The sequence below is a fragment of the Apium graveolens genome, chromosome 3 (genome assembly GCF_009905375.1).
Source record: "Apium graveolens cultivar Ventura chromosome 3, ASM990537v1, whole genome shotgun sequence".
NCBI lineage: Eukaryota > Viridiplantae > Streptophyta > Magnoliopsida > Apiales > Apiaceae > Apium > Apium graveolens.
The window spans coordinates 204,143,391-204,153,671 of record NC_133649.1 but is presented as its reverse complement, the minus strand read 5'-3'; the positions used below and the strand labels follow the sequence as shown (position 1 = coordinate 204,153,671).

General features: G+C 33.9%; 1 long non-coding RNA gene across 2 annotated transcripts; it reads right to left on the bottom strand.

Annotated features, from left to right (window-relative positions):
* Positions 1–4,298: 4,298 nt before the first annotated feature.
* Positions 4,299–6,219, bottom strand: LOC141710954 (uncharacterized). Of its 2 annotated transcripts, none has more exons than XR_012571154.1 (3): positions 5,540–6,219; positions 5,011–5,262; positions 4,299–4,877 (listed from the first exon to the last, which is right to left on the bottom strand). It is a non-coding gene; the product is annotated as an uncharacterized LOC141710954 (long non-coding RNA). The 2 variants fall into 2 exon arrangements; XR_012571155.1 differs by having other exon boundaries at positions 5,011–5,095.
* Positions 6,220–10,281: the final 4,062 nt, after the last annotated feature.

The window sequence follows — 10,281 nt, the reverse complement described above, 5'->3', positions numbered from 1 at the left end:
TTCAAAAATTCATAATAAAAAATCTATACATCATAAAATTATGAAAAAAATACCCAGACGATCTACAACACTTGTAGAACCCAGATCAACATTCAAAATTATTCTGAGAAACGATTTCTCATCAGACAAAATTAAACATAATATAACTTGTAAAAATCATAATTAATTCATACAAGCACATAAAATTCTCAAATTTTTACCACAGATCTATATGCATACAACCTATGCTCTGATACCATTGTTGGATTTTTAAACGCAGCGGGGGCATGGTAAAACACTTTTACACATATAAAATCCAAATAAAAGCATATAAATTGTGAATAAAAATTCGAGGGATCGAATCTAACCTTTAAAAATAATTCGGAGACAACGATCAGAGATCCTTAGCAGTTGCTCCTCAAGTGTGAAGCACTCCACCGATATCCACCAAGAAAACGATGTTAAGGAGGAGGAAGGAGGTGGAGAAAATTGGGTTTTCCAAACTTTTTGGGTTTTCGGGTTTCGAGGTTGGAATAAAATTAGGTTCTATAATAGTGTATTTATAGGCAAAATTTTCAGCTGAAATTTTCCCAAAAATATTATTATTATTATCCCATTTATTATTCTCATTAATAATTAAAACACCTTTTAATCATTAATCCTTTTTCTAAACACTTTAGAAATAATTCTCTCTTTTGATTTAATTTCCGAAAATTAAATCCTTAATTAATAATATTAAGAACTTTTCTTAATTAATTTATAATCAATTAAATCTCATTTAATCAATTATTAAATTTGCCAAATAATTATTTATTTCACAAATAAATAATTATTAGCCATTATTAATTAATTCCTCCACCATTAAATCATTCTCTTTTTATGGTGTGACCCAGTAGGTTCAATATTAAGCCGGTAGTAGAAATAAATAATAATAAAACTATTTTATCATTAATTATATAAATTCTCTAATTTATTAAATATGATTAATTAATTAATCACATTTATTCTACATCGTGAGTGATGCTTCTCAACATATCGCGACTATCCGGATAATTTGAATTCACTGCGTGGAATACCAAGAACCTGTCAGTGAATAGTTACCGTACAATAAACTCCTTCTACCCTACAATGTTCCGATTAAATACAAGGCATGGATCTCGTGTAAAGCCTATCTAATTCAATCACTTGCTTACCATTTACTATGCGTAGTTCTATGCAAATTAGAAACTCATTTCTATTTTCATTCACTCTGGCCAGAGATTCCTGAACTAGCATAAGTGGATCAGCCTTGAACATTCGCTTCCTTCACTGGAAGGGGTAGATCCTTTATTGATCATACACTATCTTCGTGTACAAATTCCTATACTCAGAAGAGCCCTAATAATTGTCCCTGGAGACTAAGAACTAAACCAAAGCATAGTTCAGTGTACACAAGATGACTATGATGACCTCAAGTCTAAGGATACTTGTACAACTATCACTAAGCGAAGAACTGCTGACACGTGATTGAACTCCATCAGTTGTTCAGCTGGGCGAGTCATGTTCAGTGAACTTATTCAATAATAAGCACCTACATACTAGCTATAGTGTCACCACACAAATGTCCGTGAGAATAGACATCCTTCATAATGAAGCAAGCATAGTATGTACCGATCTTTGCGGATTATTAATTACCAGTTAGTAATCCTACGACCAGGAACTATTTAAGTTTAGAGTTATCATCTTTTTAGGTCTCACTATTATGATCTCATCATAATCCATAAAAAGCTTTACTCTAAACTATGGTATATCTTATTTAAACACTTAAATAGATAAAGCCCGTAATAAAAGCAAAACAAGTCTTTATTAATATCAATGAAATCAAAACAGATTACATAAAAGTTATTCCTAAATCCTAATACATGATTGGACTTAGGACATATTCCTTTCAAAATCAAAGTTGGAAATGTCATCATTGAAAATGTAGCTCTAGTTTCAGGACTCAAGCATAATCTGATTAGTGTGAGTCAAATCTGTGACAGACGTTACCATATCAACTTCTATGAGGAGCATTGTGAAATTGTCAACAAGTCTGATGGCAAGATTGCATTGACTGGTGTAAGACATGGTAGTTTATATAAATCTAGGGTATCACTAAGTATTGATAATTTAAAAGTTTGTCTACTGAGTAGAGCATCTGTGGAAGACAACTGGAACTTGCATAAAAGACTTTCTCACCTTAACTTCAACAATATCAATGAACTAGTAAGGAAAGATCTTGTAGAGGATTTCCTAATTCAGTTTTTACTCCTGATGGCTTATGTGGCTCATGCCAGAAAGCCAAGCAAAGAAAAACTTCTTTCAAGAGTAAAAATGATCCCTCCATTCTTGAACCATATCATCTACTTCATGTTGATCTCTTTGGTTCAGTGAATGTTATGTCAATTGCATATAAGAGGTATGCACTCGTAATTGTTGATGAATATATGAGATACACACTTGTTTATTTTTTGCACACCAAGGATGAATCTCCATCCATTCTTCTTGATCATGTGAAGGAGCTGAAAAAAGGATTGACATACAAAGTGAAGATCATCAAAAGTGATAATGGAATTGAATTCAAGTATAGCTCTATGGAAGAGTTCTGCAAATTCAAGGGGATTAAATAAGAGTTTTCTTCTCCTAGAACTCCACAAAAAAATGGAGTTGTTGAAAGAAAGAATAAAACTCTGATAGAAGCTGTAAGAACCATGCTTGAGGAAGCAAGATTGCCTACCTACTTCTGGGCTGAGGCTGTGCAAACTGCTTGCTTTACATAAAATGCAACATTGATAAACAAGCATGTAAAAACACCATTTGATTTGATGAAGGGAAAGAAGCCAAATTTGAAGTTCTTTCATATTTTTGGTTGTAAGTGTTTTGTTCTCAAAACTCATCCAGAGCAGCTGACCAAGTTTGATCTGAAAGTTGATGAAAGAATATTTGTGGGTTATCCGTTGACCACAAAAGCCTTCAGAGTTTACAATCTGAGGACAAGAATAGTCATGGAATCTACAAATGTATCTTTTGATGACAAAAAGATAACAGGTCTAGAAGATGCAGATAACCATGACAAACTGAGATTTGGAAATGAAGTACCTTATGCTGAACTTTTAAATCCTGACTCTGATACAGTAAGTCATGAATCACTCAAACCTCTGAGGTTCCATAAAATAGTGGAAATACTTCTAACTATGAAGAATATATTGAGGGGGAGAAACATGACTCAAATCCAGAGACTACAACAAGTGATTCATCTCAAGAGACATCAGTAGAAAGCTCATCAGAGTCATCTTCCTCAAATACTGATGAATCATATACCGATAACAATGGGAACACTGATTCCGGGGGAGCATCAGGAAATAATAGTGGTACTAATCAAAGGAATAACAGAGAGTTCATGGATCAAGGGGAGGTTCGTCTTCAAAGAGTCAACTTCCATCTGCAAGAAAATGGTCTAAGTCACACACACCTGACTTAATCATTGGAAACCCTGACAGTGGTGTAAGAACAAAAAAATCCACTCAGAATGAATGTTCTTACCATTCGTTTTTATCTCAAACTGAACCTAAGAAGGTTGAAGAATCTCTGGAAGATGCTGACTGGGTCACAATAATACAAGAAGAGCTCAATGAATTTGAAAGGAATAAAGTCTGAACTCTTATGCCAAGACCAAAGAACAGATTTGTAGTGAGCACAAAGTGGGTCTTCAAAAACAAAACTGACAGTGAGGGAATTGTTACAAGGAATAAAGCAAGACTGGTTGCAAAGGGATACTCACAACAACACTCCGCCATAGATGGCTTTAACCAACACCAAAAATGTGTTGCTACAGACCCCTAAAAATGTTGCTATAGGCAAAAATGGGTCTATTGCAACATATTTTTGATGTTGGGTCTAAGGCCATCACTATAGGTATCTAACCTTACACCAATGTCAATCTATAACAACATAGCAAAATAGGTTGTTATAGATATCATTTGCAACAAAATTTAAAGAGTATAGCAACACAGACACGGTGTTGTAATAGGTATACTAACTGACAAAAAGTGGGCCCCGCATATGGGCCCTGCATAGCATGACACGTGACATGACACGTGGCAGGACATATGGCAGAACAAGGGCAGGACACGTGGCAGGACGCGTGGCAGGGTCCCACTTATCGAACCCACATGTGGGGCCTACATTATCTATGGCAACGCACCTTTTGCAACACCTTTAATGTTGCTAAAAAGAAATTTATGTGCATAAATTAGCACCCTATTGCAACATACTAATAGGCTATTGCAACACCTGAACTGTAAAAAATTGAAATATACTTTTCAAATACTTGATTTCCCATAAATTCAACAACATTCACAACCAATTCAATTCATCCAACCAGTCTTAACTACACATCCAACCATTACATTCTGTCCAACCAACAATTACAATCCATCACACCAAAACATAACTTAAGAAATACAAGTACTCTTACGAAGAACTAAACTTGCAAGATAACGCAAAAGCATACAAATCTTTGAAAATAACGTGAAAGAGAGATAACAAATGGTCTAAGTGCTACGACCACCGATAAGAAGAGTACCATTAGCTCATGTGTCTTAACCTTGGAAACTTCATGAGAGAGCATCCTGTTAAATTGTCGGACTCGTCAAGGTTGATCTTCCAAGAGCAGTAGGGGAAAAAATATCTAACAATACATCAGATGTAAAATACTACTTCATTCGAATAAAACTTATAGACCCTGATGATGTGAAAGATCCTATTTAATTGTATTAAAAGAATATTTCACATCACATGGAGTTTTATTCGAATGATGTAGCATCTTACATCTGATACAATGTGAGATTTTTTCTCGTCTATTCACGCTCCATGCTGGCCTAAGTCAAAGGAATATATTTAATGTCAAAGGAACATTACAATTTACACAAACATAAGTATTAATTTTGTTGTAGGGGTACAATTTATAGGTATCTAATCTTGTTGTAAGGGTACAATTTAGTAGTGCAGTACCTCTGTCGTAGTCGCGCTCCCCTGGAGATTAAACTCGAGCTCTCATGGAGTTGGGGTGTTTTGCAGAGACCTGGAAAGTAATTCCCTGGAATTGGGCAGTGATTAGTCCGGAAGCTGATAACAAGCTGATTAGTGCAAGCTTTTTAAATTCTACAAGGATTCAGTAACTACTGCCTGGTAGCTAACAGGCCAATGATCTCTACTTCATGTCGAGTTTAAACATTCCAAAACATTACTTCACCTCGTAGTAAGCTGTAACAAAATCATGTATGCATGTGATTAACACGAATTATATCCTAATGTTTACCGCAATGTAAGTCAAAAATATATCAAAAATGTCATCGAGACCACTAAAACATGATAACAGTCCTACATATATTTTCTTGTGTATTTCTATATTTTTTTCATTGTAATATTTTTCAGCTATACTACCTTGATAAAGCCTAAAACCAGTAAACCAGCTATCTTCCTAAAGGGTTTGTTTGTCACAAATTCAACATCTAAATAATAAGAAAAACTTTATGCTTACCTTCCATGAAGAACATGAATTTCATCATTTGCTGAATTTGGCCATACATCAAGTTCTATTCCCCTAACACCTCTTTCCAATACATTGTAATTGAGATATCACTACAATCACTGCTTAACTGGTTCTTTAATACTGGGATTAGAATGACTACCACCAGACCTGTACTAGAGTTTTTGTTTTCATGTGTGCAGCCAATAAAAGAAATAATTTCGGTCAATACAATAGTTCTGAAGAAGAAAACTTTCACATAGTGAATTTAAGTCCCTGCCAAATATACCCCCAATATGAATCAACTTAAAAATAGAAACATTAATAGAAAAAGAAAGTTAAATGAATTAGGGGGAGTTGGAACCGGTGAGCGATAAAGACAGAGCGGTGGAGAAAAACATGAGCAGGGCGAGCAGTAGGACGCTCGACACAGTCGATTAAGGTGTTGTCGAGTCTCTGACAGCCGAACTTGTCTATAATCTATTTTGCCCTGAGTTGAAGCCACTTCCCATGGATTCACGATTTGTTCTTCTTTTGCTCTTCTTCAACCGCCTCTCTAAATTCAAGTGTTTGAACAAAACGTAAGCAAAGGAATAGCAATAGGATTGAGTTTAGAAGGAATAGCGATAGGAGCTTTGAGAGAGAGAGGTGGGGAATCGGATGTGTGACATGAGATTTCTGATGTTTGATGTTTATAGGGTTAGTGTGAATTGTTGGATTATTTTTAATCAAACTGGGATAAGGAGTTAAGGAAATTATGGGCCTTGCAGTGTATTAGGCTGGATTTTAATCCACCAACAAAATAAACAGGAGTTTGTGTAAACAAACAACAACCCAGCCCATATCAATTCACTTTTTAATTTTATAAATTTTATAATGTTGTTTAAATCATACACATTATGAATATTATCATTAATTTATTAAATTAATTAATTTATGAAAAAGTAATCGTAATACACAGTGTTATTTTTTATAAAATATTTTAGTGATATCAAGTAATTTTGTATTTTATTAAATTAATTATAAAAATATATTCATTTAATATTAAATTATAATAAAATATTTCCATTTCTATAAATGTAAGAATAATTTGTTTATATTTTGGGCTTTCACTTTCCAATAAACTCTACAAACTATTTTATTCAAATATACTATTTTTAAAGATAAAATTAATTTTAAATTTAAATTAAAAAAATATTTAACCACTTATGGCAACACGATCTATATGTTGCAATAGAGAAGAAATCTATGTCAACACCAAAGATTTATTGAGCTATTGCAACATGTTATTATGCCTATCGCAACACCAAAATCTGGGTGTTGTGATAGGGCCATAATTTTATACCTATTACAACGTTTTCTACGGCAACACCAGGAAAAAATGTGCAAATAGGTCATCTAGGCGTAGTGCAAGAAGGCATTGATTATGATAAGACATTTTCTCCAGTTGCAAGGCTTAAAGGCAATTAGAATCTTTCTTGCCTATGCTGCTCACAAGAAGTTTAAGGTGTTCTAAATGGATGTGAAGTGTGCATTCTTAAATGGAGAACTCGAAGAGGAAGTTTATGTTGAATAACCTCCAGGGTTCATTGATCCAAGGTATCCAGATCATGTCTACTTACAGGATATAGCACTCTATGGACTGAAGCAAGCTCCAAGAGTCTGGTATGAAACACTTGCTCTATTTCTGCTAGAGAGTGGTTTCATAAGAGGTATAATTGACAAACTCTCTTTTATAAATACCATGGTAAGGACTTGTTATTAGTACAGATATATGTCATATCATTTTTGGATCTACTAATGATAAACTCTGTGAGAGATTTACAAAGCTAATGCAGTCTAGGTATCAAATGAGTATGATGGGAGAATTGAGTTATTTTCTAGGGCTACCTGTGGCGCCCTCCAAACCCGGGTCAGAAGTTTGGGGTCCATACACACACCTTATTAATAACCTGCTTATAGTAATGATAAAGATAATAATATGCAATGACCCTACTTACCAACTATCACGGACCGCAACAGGTTAAAGTATGCACACAAGCCAAACACACTTACTTATATTACAAAATGTTCAAATCCCAACTATCCAAACTCAGAACTGAGTATTAAACATTATTACAAACTTAAATTATTCCAAAAGAAGCCTACTAGCTCAACTCGATCAACCTGAACCCCTAGCTCTCGCGCTGGACTGGGGATCCTCGGTACCAACCGGTTCCTTCTTAACTGGAAAAGAACATAAACAACATCGCACAAATGAGCTAACTAGCTCAGCAAGTCATAATGACAAAATTGAGAATAATGATCATCACGTAAATATGGTTATGATATCAAGTGAACAATGGAATATGATTTAGAATTGAATATTATATTTTTATTTTAAAAACCAAGGTTAGGCTACTGATCAGTCACGTACTAACCCCAAGCAAAGCACACAGCACTGCTCTAAATACTGGATCCAAGGCACACATTGGCCTAACTTGACCATTATATGGTCTGACCACGAATCTGGTCCACAATTTATAAAAACAATCAAATTCTACCACAATGACAGAATAAGCAGTAATAAACACTAAACAGGATCATTAATAACATTGGACGTTCAATAATGAAAGTGGTTTCAATCTGCATAAAGATCAATATGGCATTTCCAAATCTTGACTGTTAGGTAGTGAAAGAATTGGATAACAAAAGAATCAATGTTTCAGGGTTTGAAGGAGTTGGTCTTTCAAAGCCTAAGATACAATGGTTTGAGTGTGTAAGCAATCTGGTTCAGTGTTTGATAATTAGTTTGTATGTATATGTGGAGTAGTATCGTACATTTGAGGTTCGTATTTGGGTATACAACAATCAATGGTCTAGAAAGAATCAGGTTTACGGCTAAAGATCAATAACTGGAATCAGGGTTTTGGGTTCAGTGCTTCAAAGCACTTGCAATATAAAACAGGACTATCAATCACTATAATATCTCGAGAAAGTTCAGAACACTTGCTGGGTACTAGCTTATTGTACTGTACTCGCTTTCAGTCACGACTGTCTTACTCATCGACTACCTGTTTCCCTTTCCTACGCCTTGCCTCTTCTGCTCACATATCATAAGCATCTATCAATATTTAACTCATACGATTCGATTCAACACATACTTCTATCTACCCTTCGTTTCATCCAAATCTGATTAATGGATTGAAAGTTACGCAATAAACAAGTAAACATCCAATATACAGACCGACAGGTAATCAACAAGTCACATATAACACATAACACGTCACATAATCAATGATATATCATTTATAAAGAAGTCTCGGGTCATAAATAGTCTTTCGTATTTAAAATGATTTTTAAAATATTTTTCGGAATTAAAACGGGTCGTTGGATCAATTTCGGATTAATAAATAGGGCTCAGTTGGCCCATTTTGGCTTTAAAACAATTTTATAATAATTATCGAGCCTTTAAAATAATTTAGAATAATATTTTAAAGCTCGAAACTATTTTTCGGAATTTTTAAATCATTTTTAAATAATTAATTCTAATTAAATAATTAATTAAAATCAATTAATAATTAATTAAATCAATTAATCAATTAATTTTCGAATTAATTCACCAATTAATCAATTAAAATTTAACCGAAATTAATTAACTAATTAATTCAGATTTACTTTTGAATTAAAACTAATTTTTGGAATTAAAATAATAACTTTTGGAATTTTCAGAAATTAAAAATGAATTTTTATAATTAAAATAAATAGGAAATATGATTTTTAAATAAATTATAAACAGGAATCCAAAATATGCAAACTCTGGAAACCTGGGGGACTAAACTATTTCTTCCCCAAAAGTCCAGGGGCCTGTTTGCAATTTTGCAAACCCTCGCCGTCGACTCGCCGGAGTGTGGCCGGAGAACACGATTTCGGCCACCTCAGGCCACCAAACTGTCCAGAATTAATCTACACATTACCAGGAACTTATTTATGCAATCAAAACACATCAATCATCCCTGTCCTGCCCGGAAATTGGCCAAGAACATCGCCGGTTTCCGGCGAAACATCAAAAACTTAAAAAGACAACTCCCTACGATTCAAGCATCCTCTGTTAACGAGCTATATACCAATCGATTGCAAATTTCGTAAGGAACATAATCCACTATAAATCAACAGCTAATAACCCCTAAATCAAAAAGCCCTAAATTTCAATTGAAAACATTCATACGGGTTATAAACCCTAATTTTAAAATTCGAGAATTAAAGCCATTTTTGAGCATGTTATTGAACTCCAAATCAGACGTATGAAATATGAAAATCATCAGGAAAACAAGCTCTACAACATGCAATCATCAAATCATACAAACAATCATCCGAACAGAAATTCATATTTTTAATAAAAATAATTCGAGAATAAATAAAAATATAGAAAAATAACCTTAGTTTCTGCAGTAAAACGAAGCTCAGAATCTGATAGTACTCCTCAAATCCTTCATTTTGGTTACTCAAGCTTTGAAAACAGAGTTCAATAACACCTTCGTTTTGTTGTTTGATTCTCAAAAAGGTTTCTGGATTTAGGGTTTTTCTCTGGAAAATTATATATTAGCTGACTGCAAATGATTTTGATACAAAATAAAATACCGTAAAAGGCTATTTATAATTACTGAAAATTAGTGTTCCCTTGGATCATTCCGGATATAAAACGGTACGTTTATTTATAAAAACTGATCCAAACGGTATCGGTTTTCGGGACAATTATCCAAATCAGTACAATT